The sequence below is a fragment of the Oxyura jamaicensis genome, chromosome 2, assembly GCF_011077185.1.
Source record: "Oxyura jamaicensis isolate SHBP4307 breed ruddy duck chromosome 2, BPBGC_Ojam_1.0, whole genome shotgun sequence".
Lineage (NCBI taxonomy): Eukaryota > Metazoa > Chordata > Aves > Anseriformes > Anatidae > Oxyura > Oxyura jamaicensis.
The window spans coordinates 151281093-151293514 of record NC_048894.1 but is presented as its reverse complement, the minus strand read 5'-3'; the positions used below and the strand labels follow the sequence as shown (position 1 = coordinate 151293514).

The 12422-nt window shown below is 37.9% G+C and overlaps 1 long non-coding RNA gene across 1 annotated transcript in view; it reads left to right on the top strand.

The window, feature by feature from the left end:
* Window positions 1–11389, top strand: part of LOC118161468 — a 22106-nt gene extending 10717 nt beyond the window's left edge. The window contains exon 3 of the long non-coding RNA XR_004748048.1: window positions 11265–11389. This is a non-coding gene — a long non-coding RNA (uncharacterized LOC118161468). The remainder of the gene's footprint in view (window positions 1–11264) is intronic.
* The last annotated feature ends 1033 nt before the right edge of the window (window positions 11390–12422 follow it).

Here is a 12422-nt window from a genome sequence, read left to right as displayed (position 1 = left end):
TTGTTGTGGTTTAACCTGGCTGGCAGCTAAACACCACACAGCCATTCGCTCACCCTCCCCCCTCCCTCTCTGGGATGGGGGAGAGAAACGGGCAAGTGAAGCCTGTGAGTTGAGATAAAGACAGTTTATTAAGATAGAAAATAATAATGATAATAATAATAATATGTACAAACAAGTGATGCACAATGCAATTGCTCACCACCCGCTGACCGATGCCCAGCCCAACCCCAAGCAGCCGGCCCCCCCCACCCCGGCTAGCCACCCCTATATATTGTTTAGCATGACGTCAGATGGTATGGAATACCCCTTTGGCCAGTTTGGGTCAGCTGTCCTGGGTTTGTCCCCTCCCAGCTTTTGCTGCACCCCCAGCCTGCCCGCTGGCAGGACAGAGCGAGGAGCTGAAAAGTCCTTGGCATAGTGTAAGCATTGCTCTGCAGCAATTAAAACATCAGCATGTTATCAGCACTCTTCTCATCCTAATCCAAAACATAGCACCCTACCAGCTACTAGGAGGAAAAATAACTGTCCTAACTGAAACCAGGACACTCCTTATCTCCTTATATACATTACAATATGTGAAACCATCCCCATCCAAGATCTCACAGTCATTTCCAGATACTGGACAGTAATGCATCTCTTTTGCTTCAATACTTAACCAGCTTGATTTACTTCTTCCCAGATCCTGTACATACCCACAATCATCATATACAAAACCCAATGCCATGTTCCCTTCACACCCCCATTTTTTCTCTCTTTTAATTCCACAATGCTAGGTGGTGGACATATCGTCATCTCTATGACAATTTTTAGTACACTTCTTTTGTTTTCCCACTTAATTAGGTTCCCCTAGAGTCAGGTATAGAGGGAAAAGGAGAAGACAGGGAAAAAGTAAGAAAGAAGCAGTGAAAGAATAACTAAATCAATATTTGCTACTGCTGGGGAGATCTAAAGTAAATCGATGTTATATTCCACTGATTTTAAGTTTTGAAAAATAGGTTTTCATCATGAAAATACTAAAAGAATCTAAGTTACTAAGAAATACAATACAACAGAGTGGCATGCTGATTTCCTCATTGCTTATCTGTAGACTCAAGAAACTTCCCTGTCTCTTGCTGCATCTGTTATTAGGTCATTTTCTCCCTTTGTTTTTGCAAATACATCTATAGTTAAAATGCCTTTTGAAGAACTGTCACATTAGATTATATCACTTCTAATTACTAACTATCAATTGTCAAAATAAATGAGCATTAGAAATGTGATGTTTGTTTTTGTTTGTTTTGTTTATTTTTATACTCATTAGTTTGAGAAAATAAGTAATTGGAACAATTTGGAATATCTCCGAGGGCTTAATGTACCTTATTTATTAAAGTTATTCTGGCCCTCAGGGGGCTAGCAAAAAATCTATACATCATTGCAGGTACATATAGGCCCTGTTTTCAGATTTAAGTGATGCATACTACTTTCTTAGATATTTCACTGGGGTCAGAAGTGATTTTCATCTTACTGAAGTAATTTGAAGCTTAGTATATCTTTAGCTAAAAACTCTAGTTTTCATAAATGAAATATTCTTATAATCCTGTCCCATTGCGTGATTCAATTTGCTAGGGCTGAATTTCAACATATTAATTAATGCCAAGGAAGGCAAGACATTAGTCTAGCAGGATTTTCTTCCAACTGCCACTAAAAGTTACAGCTGATATTTGATTCTGTTTCTCTGACTTATCCGCAATTCGGTGGCCACTGTCCAAACCTTAACAGACAAAGGACCACACTATAAAACAATGACTACAAATAGTTGCAGACAAATTAGAAGAAATAGTTTGGTAATACTTTTGGATTCATTCCTCCAGTAATTTATAGTGCAGATGTTTTAGAACTCTAGGAAAACTCGAGATGAACTAGAATGAGCAGCTGTAATTCACATACAATGTTAATGCCAAGTAAGATGGCGATAAGACAGTAGTTATTTCCTAATTATAATTGACAATAACAATCATATTAGATTGCAAGTGGTATATAAACATTATGAGTTAAAAGATTGTAAACAGAAAGTGGATCATTTACTTCAGTCAAGTAAGAATTGTTTTGAAGCTGATCTCATTATACTTAAGTGTGATAGATATACCCAACCTCTGCTTCACTGGTAGTCTACAATATCAGTTATGTTTAGTTTAAGATATATATGCTACTTAGTGTTACCTGGGGGAAAAGAGACCTAAACATCTTTCAGTCCAAATTTCTATAAAATCTGAATCTTGGTACACCAAGATCCAGATGCTCAAAAAACTTGATGCTTCAGTGCCTCCACTTCACCTGGGCATTGCACACATGCCACATGAAGAAAAGCAAGCAGCCAGGTTTTATTGAGATCAGTGTGTTAAAGCTGACTGTTGCACTGAGACCAAATTGCTAGACAAAAACTTTGGGTGCCAAAAGGAAGTGCGCAGGCTTAGAGGCCTGATATGAGACCAGAAGAAATCAGCAGCTATCCTGCAAAGACTTTGTAGGTCCTAAAGTTACCTTAGGATTTGTGATATACCAATTCAGAATGAGTTTCTGGAAGTACTGTCATATGTATGAGGCATAAAGTAAATCAAATGTCATAAAATAAAAGGTCAATAGTTCTTGCTAAAATGTCCAGGGGTTTCTCTGAGATCCTAGCCCTCACATGCACAGCGTTACTCTGTTCCTGTCTAGTGACCACATGTACAATATGAATCAATATACCAGCTGAGGATCCTATTGCAGTCCCACAGAAATCTTTACACCTCTTCTTCAGCCCACTCCATGAGGTGAGTTAATGGCTATTCTCTGTTCAGAAGATGATGGTAGTTTGGGCTATGCTCCTCTAGAAATGTATTAATTCCAGAACATCACTCTCACTCTGTCATTTCCTTGTTTCTATATCAGAAAAAAATTTAGGCCCCTGAAGGCCCCACACAGGAGCCAAACCGCTTCTTCCTTTGTGAGAAAGGAACATACTACCAGTTGAATGTCTAGCTTTACCTATTTTTTATCCAATAGTTCTCCACCATGTTTCCTAGGTCAGCAGAGACTGTCCTTGTTTCCCTTCCACAGAAACAATCTTGTCTTCAGTCAGGGAAGTCAATTAACCACTTGAGGAGGTATCTGTTTTGACATTACACCAGCACAATCCCATCACAAAGGGACACAGAATGGCTTCAACCACCCTAATCAACGCTCAAGTAGAAACAAGCTGTCTGCCAGGAATTAGCAGATTTTAACAGGAAGGTGTGACAAATGGGCAGCAGAAGGCAAAAGACTGACCCAAAGTAGACTACAAAATAACACTCCAAACAGAAGAGAATTAGTAGCAGAGCAATAGACAGAGAGGTCTGCTTGGGTGCAAGCTGCTCCTTATCTAGCTTGATGATACAGTCTGGGTAATGAGTTATTTACTGTTTGTTGGATCCAAAAAGGAATTGCATGACAGATTGTATTGCAGATGTCATTGTTTAAGAGACTTTATTATTATTATTATTATTGTTATAAGCTTTGCTTTGCTTTTGTGGAAGAAAAATGAAGCGACAAACAGCATTTACTGATGGCAGTTACCAGAGTTATTCCTGGAAGCAGAAAGTGTTATGAAGCTATGAGTTGGGTAACAGAACTGGGTGTATTTTTAATGCAGTATTGTTTCGTTTCATGTAGTAATAGACCTGCAAATGGGAATAAGAGGGCATTGTAGTCAGGAGCTTTAAAACACATTTAATTAGGAAATGCTGAAATTATATATTGTTTTAGTAAACTTTCTCAAGAAAAAGAACTATTATTATTACAAACTTTTTCCAAATGCATAAAATTCAAAGAATAAATAAAAGTCATGGGAACACCATGCATTTCTAGACATCTGATTTTGAGTGCAACTTTCTCACTTTTGAATGTACTTACAAAGACATACTTTGTTAAAAAAAAAAAAAGCATGCACAAAACTGTATGTTTTTGTGCTTCGATTAAAATTATAATTTAAAAAGAATGCAAGTTTTCAGTAATTAAGGGCTTTATTCCATTGTTACTGTGGTCAGTGATAGAAGTAGGATCAGTCACTGTGAGAAAAGAGAATTGCGGACTGGAAACTTATTTTTTGGATTAAATTATTAATGGTTGGTGATCCTGTGAAGAAGAGTAAAATGGCAGACAGAAGAAGGCAAAAGATAGAAAGACAGTGGGTGGAAATTTCATTGAGGAGCTTGAAATTAAAAGTGTGATGAAAAATTTGAAATTCTTCTTACATTTCCTCCTCCCTGCTTCACTTCCTTCTAGCCTTTCTTTCTCTGTCCTGCAATATAGGAATGTAAGAGGACAAGGAGAGTGAAAGGATGAAGGAATGCATAGTGAACAGAGAAATAAGTTCTTCTATAGCTAGTGACCACAGCATCTGGAGAAAGTCTCTGATATAAATGCTTAGTTATTAAAATGGTCCTCCTGCCCAGTCCTTTCTGTGCTCTTCCCAAAAAAAAGTCATTGTGAGTGTCTCAGACGTGGCTAAGTTCTGCACAGCCAGAAAGTACTCTAAGAGCTGAGCACCCTGGGTGTTACTTATCCCATGCATCTGCTGGTAGCAGGTCTCTGGAAGTTTAGGCAGGATCAGTTTGACTTTTACAACGCCCTTCCAAGTGTCTGCTCTTGGTATTCAGAGATACAACTTAATCTCTCCATCAAATGCCACTCATGAATATCAGATTAAGACTGATTTTATCATTTGCTGTTGGTTTTCCAACAGCAAGAATTGTCATGCTTTGTGGCACAAGATGATGTCCTGAAAGGAGGGAAAAGGAAATGTCCTCACAGCAGTGTGCTGGTGACAGACTGCTTCCTTCTGCTATTTGTACTGCCTGTGGATAATGTGTTAACTGTGAAGGCTGACATGATTTGCATACTGTTAAGAAAACTCCACTCAAAACAGAAGGCTGTGCCAGAGCAGGTAACTTATGAATTTGTTTTAATTCCAGGCGTGATTCGCTACCAACACTCTCACACACACACCCTCCAAATAAAGAAACAAAAAACCTGAGCTCGTTTAAAATCCTTAATGATATGTCCTCATCATGTTGCAAACAAGAATAGATATATAATTTTCACTTGGTGACCTTGCTTGTTAATGGTGTTTTAACCAAGTGATGTTGAGCTATTATCTGTATTACCAACTTGAAAGCACTATCACTGGCTAATATTTTTGACTGTGTCATATGGAAAGTCAGATTAGATCTTTCAAAAGATCAGAAGTAATCACTTCAACCATATCTCAAAGGCTGATTTTGCACTGGCTTCTTCAATTTCAGTTTGTCCTGTTATTCAATAAATTCTAGATTGTTTCTGGGAAGTTTCAGATGATCCGAGCATATTTGAAAAGCAACTTGCATGTGCTGGCTAGCAAATTGTCTTGCCAAATTCAATTCATGAATTTCAAATTCATGAAAAATGTGAAGTACTAACAAACAAAAAGAAATGCACGCACTCTAGCATGTCTCTCTCACTCCCCTGCTCAGAACAGGGCCAAACAATGAGCTAACACTTTGAACAATTGGACTGTTTTATTTTATACTGACAACATATTTTTCAGTATTTTTGAAAATGCACATGGTGCTTTCATAACGTAAAACAAAGCACTTCTTCATGTACATTATAAATTTTTCCTCAGGGAAAAATGTGTCTGTGATTAAATCATTCTAAGAATTAGCTAAATAAATGATATGTCATGGTTTCATATTTAAAATAGCTTGTTTTTAAGTCACAGTTGCTCTTTGGGTCAAACAAGAGCACAACATAGAAAACTACCTAATAAAGCCTGACTATCAGGATTTATAGATTTCCTGTAAAGATCTCTAATTAAATTAAACTTGAGATTTAATCACAGTAAAAAGTAACATGTTTTAAAATTCACATTCTTTTGAGGAAATGTCTTCAAGTTTCCAAAGAAAAACATTGACAACAAAGATAAAACAATTACTGCATGAATGTTGAATTATTACAGCTTTCCCTGCAATATAACTGGCTAATCACATGTTGTACAAATTTTAAACAATATATAAACCATCATGTCGTTAGGTTAAGGAAGGGTCATCCTAGGTTCATAACAACTTAAATGACACATATTTACACATATTTTAGCCAAACAGAATGTGCTTGAATGTAATGACATGGTTGGGCTCTACTCTTTCTTCATTTTGTAGCCTCAACAGAAATCTTTCATCAATTCAGAAATGTCTCTTCTTCAATAACCATTGATTCTTGCATGCCCAACAAACCTAAAACTGTCTTACACTGAAGTGTTTAGTTAATTGAAGTCTGTGCAGAGACGGGTTGAATCACTGCCTCTTTGTGATGAAAGTCATCTGTCTGTTACTTGTGTGACACTAATAAATTAGCTTGCTATCTGTCTTTACCATTTCTGTCTCAGTAAAAAGCTACACCTGTATAGCTTGTCTCACCAGAGATTAACAGAGAATTTTAAACTAAAATGTACTTCAGTGATCTTGCCCACATTTCTTTCCTGTTTATTATCAAGGTTAATCTTCTGCATTGCCCCATCACTGAGCTTTTGCTTTGCATTTCCTTGGCCTTTGGAGTTTCATCCAACAGGACATTATCTATACTGAGGAGTGGCTGATATGCCCGAGGGTTGTGCTGCCATCCAGATGGACCTTGGTAGGTTGAAGAAATGGGCCAACAGGAATCTCAAGAAGTTAATCAAGGGGAAGAGCAAAGTCCCTGGGCAGGAACAACCCCAGGCACCAGGACATGCTGGGAGCCACCTAGCTGGAGAGCAACATGGCAGAAAAAGACCTGGGGTTCCTGGTGGACACCAAGTTGAACATGAGTCATCAATATGCCCTCGCCACAAAGAAGGCTGATGATATCCTGGCTGCATTAGGTAAAGTATTGCCAGCAGGTGTCTAGTGCTGGGCTCCCCAGTACAAGAGAGGCAGACATGCTGGAGTGAGTCCAGTCAAAGGCCACTAAGATGATGAAGAGACTGGAGCACCTCTCCTATGAGGAAAGGCTGAGAGATCTGGGACTGTTCAGTCTAAGAACAGAAAGTTCAAGGGGAATCTTATCAACTCAATTAGACACCTGACAGTACATGATCCCAGGTGACCCTGCTTGAGCATGGAGTGGTGGATGAGATGATCTCGAGAAGAACACTTCCAGCCTCTGTGCTTCTGCACCATCTGGTGCTAGCACTGAAAACACTTTTCTCAGTAATATCCCATCCCACAAGTGCACCATGCATCAGAGTTTTTCATCACTATGCTTTTATCTTCATTGAGGTTACAGGACACTTGAGATTGTGTTTTCGCTAATCAGTTTGTTATATATCTATTTGCTTTTCTTCTTGTAGCAATGATGTAGTAGACAGTTGACTGCAATATAATAGCCACACTGGTACAGTTAATTTTGCAGGCACCCATTATACTGCTCTTATAGCTATGATCTTTACCATTCAAAGCTCTGACTCAACCATGTTTCCAGGAAATGCAAATCTATCTGAAGTTAATTCTGTACTGGAATGTTTGCCTTGATGTCCAGCTTTTGATTACCTAGGTGAACAGTGATAAAAATATGGCCACTGCAGTCTGAAATTAAGCATAGGTTCCAATAAACAGAACGTTAGATGTAGTTCTGGAAATAATCACACAATTGAGCAACCAACTATACAGCTGAGCCAAGTACATGAGTAGAATTTTGGAGTCTAAATCAGTCTCAATAACACCAGAGAAATAATTCCTGGGAAGGGAACAATGTAAATATGAACCACAGAATATGTTATTGTGTATATGGGTGGACATTTCACAAACTTTTTACAGCCACAGATGTAATCTTGTGAAAAGTCTTAAAAATATCACATGAACCTACATCTCTTCTACTTGTCTAGATGATCTGAATGTTGGAGATAATCACAGACAGATCTGAGCCTGAAGATTGATCCCATATGCAGAAAATATTGCTGTGTTTTACAAAATTGAAATAAATGAACAAAGTAAAATCAATACCTGGAGGCAGAAGAGATGCTTCAGATTTAGTAGCATTGATTACAGAATGATTGTTTAATATCACACACAGGGGGATCATAACTGTTTTCAGGAAGAATAAAATGTTCTATGCAATATCTGAGAAACAAGACAGGAAGGCAGAAAACTATTAAAACAAATGCTAGGAATTTGCTTTTATTTGCCAAAACTTTTTACAACCAGAGCATGTAAAAGTACTGAAGATGAGGGTGAGGGTCATAAAAGCACGTTCCTCAGCATAGCATACAAATTGAAACCACTGTCATTAAGCTGGCAGTCTTGTTCTTGGGTTTAAAAGAAAGAGAGAGGTACAGTCTCTGGGTTCTGCTCATGACAAGTCTGGCTAACTTAAGCAGCTTATGTGTGCATGCATTACAAATACATCCAAAAACAAAGTTGTCCCAGATCCCCTCTAGTCAATTGGGAAAGATAGACCAAGTCATGGTGTGCAGCCTGACCATTGCTCCTACTGGAGACTTTTTTCTCCAGTGACACTCATTTAGCACAATCGCTTGCATTTGGGGATGAACTCTACTGGGGGAGTTGAAGAGGATTTATGTCACTGCTGTCTCCTATGCTCTTCTGAATGAGGCACACAGGCTTACAGCTGGCAACAGCTTTATGACCAGTTAAGAAGTTCTTGAATTGCATGGTTTAAAGCCTAGTGCAGGAAAATAAACCAACCCTGCTCTGCTTAATATACTTAGCTACAGACTACAGCATTTCCTCACACAGTTCAGGAGTTGTTCAGCTCTCTCTTCAAAGGAGTGGCAGCATCTATCATAGAAAGGATGGACACACAGATTTATCTTTCCTATATATATTATGGGACTCTAGCATCTTTTGGCTCCCCTGTTAAGTGAACCCATGGAGTAAGATGAATACAGGCCTCATCCATAGATTTCTGCATGGCACAGTTTTTTTGTTTTTTTTTTTTTTTAATTTATTTTATTTTAATATTTATTATTTTTATTTTTATTATTTTATTTTTATTTTATTTTTATTTTTTACTTTCTGGAGCCTTACTGCGCTGAGCATCATGACACCTAAATCCCTGTGTACTTCTGTCCTAGAACAAAGATCCAGCCCTTGGGTTTGTGGTCTCACAGCAGAGACCAGGGTGCTGGAAGAGACCTGAAACAATGGTGAGAATGATGTAGCCAAAATATCAATTTTAGGTCTCTAACTTATATCAGTCTTTTGTAGGTGCTTTTTCCCCCCCCTATCAACTATATAGGGAGCTTTCTCATCCCACTCTGCACTCTGAACACAGGTGACAGCAGATGAGAGGAATCATCACCTTTCCCATCTTACACCTCCCCCAGCCTCCATAATGTCTTGTAGAGAAAGAGTAATGGCTACAGAGCACGTTACACAAACAAACAGCCTAACAAAGCAATACTGAGTTGAGGATGGATAGAAGGTATTGTCTTACTTCTCATCTCTTGTACCAAGAAGGAAAAAAAAGGAATAGTTACACTTTAAAAGTATCTGCTGAAAATACTTCACCAAATCTCATTTGCTTCCAATATTTTGTTACCTCATCAAAAATAACAATCAATCTCAGATATACTATGCTATCATAATATTTCTCCTAAGTGCCATGTATATTATTGTAAAACCATCTGGGCATATCTTAGTATTTATGTTTGAGAGCCTAGCTGTGAACCTATCAGGTTTTACTGGAGTAATTTTGCAAGAAAAAATACCAATACTTAGCATTTGTGTAGCACAGCCCTATTCACTCCTATAGTGCTTTTGAGTTATTAACTCATCAATCGTCATAGTGTCTCTATGCAGCAAAGACAGGTTTCTGTCCCTATTAGACAAATTCTCTACCCTATAAGAAAATATGCACCTTTGATATCTCTAGCTAATGTATCTACACGCAAATATGTTTGGATAAATACCTAAGGTGAAATTATTTTATAAGAATAAGAATTTTCAGATTGACATCAGTAGTGTCAACGTTTCACACTCACATTCCTCATTACTCATATGAGAAAAACAAACAAATAAACAAACAAAAAAACAACATACACTTCCTATAGATTCCTGTTATCGTAAAATATATATATGCAGCTAAATGGAACAGAGTCAGGAGCTGTTCTGGGGCCTTGACTTCAAGGTGATATTGGCCACATCTATGTATCTCTCAGGTTTAGATAACATATGGACTCCATATAATACCGCTAAAATCCTCATATTGTTTTCTGATTTTTTTTTTTCCCAAGTTCAAAGTATCTGGGAAACCGTAACCATAAATATATATATGAGTGTGTGTGTGTGTGTGTGTGTATATATATACACATATAGATATCTATATATATTTTTTTCTCTCAGACTGGTGGTTTCGTAATATGAAACTAGGGTGTGTCATGTTTACATGGTGTGCTTTAGGGGGTTATGGCCTGAGTATTAGGATCAGAGGACTGTATAGTGTGGAGGTAGCCAAATCTTGTCAGTGGTTCCAATTAGGATGGGTCTGTGGAATGTAACAGTGCCAACAGGAATGCTTGTTGATGTGGAACCAAACCGTGCCAGGGATTATGTTGACAAGGAAGCAGTAGTGACAAGATCAAAGCTCAGATGAACTGTTTTATCTGCAGCCTGGGATGCAGATTTCTCCATTGCAGCTAAAACCAGAGATGGATGAAATCCAGCCCCAGGCTGAACATCCTTCAACTTTCCAATAAGAAACACATGTTCAGAACGCCTTAAAATATTTAGCCCTTTTACATATATGATTTTATTTACTATTTTTTTGAAAGCAAAAATATATAGATTAAGAGGGAAATAAAACACGTGAGGATTTTGGCATAAAGGAGAGACAGACTTTGCATCTTTGTCTCTTCATGCTTCTGGTAAAAGGTTTATGATGAATTGATAACTTGTGGACATAAAAAGGCATAAGGCTGTTAATGCAAGTAACAGTTCAGAAATATCCGAAGTATAGGAAAAGGCCTTTTTTTAATCATAATTGAGTTATATATATTTGAATTGGCAAAACTGGCTAAGAGCAGGAGAATGAAAGAGGACTCAAAGTATTTCATAAGAGCCTGTAAGACAGTAAGAGCTCACCTCTATTCTCATTTTCCTAGCAATAGTGACCCTGACAGAGATTTGTTAGGGAAAGTCTGTAGAAAGAATCACAGAATGGTTTAGTCTGGAAGGCACCTCTGGAGTCCAACCCCCCTGCTCGAGCAGGAACACCTACAGCTGGTTACCCAGACCTGTGTCAAGATGGCTTTTGAAGATCTCCAAGGATGCAGACTCCACCACCTCTCTGGGCAAGCTGTGCCAGTGCTGTCACCTGCAGAGTAAAGAATTGCTTTCTGGTGTTCAGAAGGCGTCTCCTATGTTTCTCTTTGTGCCTGTTGCCTCTTGTCCTTTCACTGGACACCGCTGAAGAGAGTCTATGTCATGGTTATAGCCATGATGGTCAAAGTGCACGGGTAAGACAAGCTTTATAGACAGATGTCATCTGTTGTATCAGACCAACTGGTATAGTTGGAAAATAAGAGACAAACTTTTTGGCAAACAAGTCCTCCCTCAGGACTGAAATAGATTTTCACAGGCAAATGCTAAGTTTGCTTGCTGTTATTTACGCTAGGAGCATTGCAGTTTTTATTCCCCGTGGATTGTCTTGGAACCTGACTGAATATAAGCACAGATTCAAAGACTGCCTTATAAGTACAAATCTTCTCTGATTGAGATTGCCACAATCTTCTCTGAGCAGAAGCGTGTAAGACTGTTGCTAATGCATATCAGAAAAATAAGGATGGAAAATTCCCAAGTGTTTGACCCTCTTTTTCAAATTCAGGATGACATGGGAACAATTTCTTATAGCAGAAAAAAACTGGAGTTTTCTTGTCCAGAGACAGTAAGAAAAATCAACAGCCTCCAAGTAATGTTCAGTTTGTGGCCATCAGGTGTGTGTATCTCTGTTTAACAAAAGCATTTTGGTATGCAACTGAAAGATATCAAATTGGTGTTATTAACTTGAATCTGTGAAATTATTCCTGCTGTTGTCTTGTAGGATGACAAAGCTTAGATTCTAGATTTTTTGGGGGGGCTGGATTAGCATTTATTTAGCACAATACTGCTGATTGCAATCAAATTATGCTGTATTATACCAGCATCACTGAAAGAAAAATCTGCCCTGGAGAATACAAGATTATCTGATCATAAAAGCCATAATTTGATTTAAAAAATCTGTGGAATGACAAAGTCATGATAATTCAGATAAATATGAGAATTGGAATTGTGTCTGTTTTAATAAAGGATTTAGGGTTTTGTTTAATAAAGGATTTAAGGGAATGTTTTAATAAAGGATTATATGGATCTTAAAGAATGTCTTTAAAAAGAATTCTTATCCCAATTTGTGTA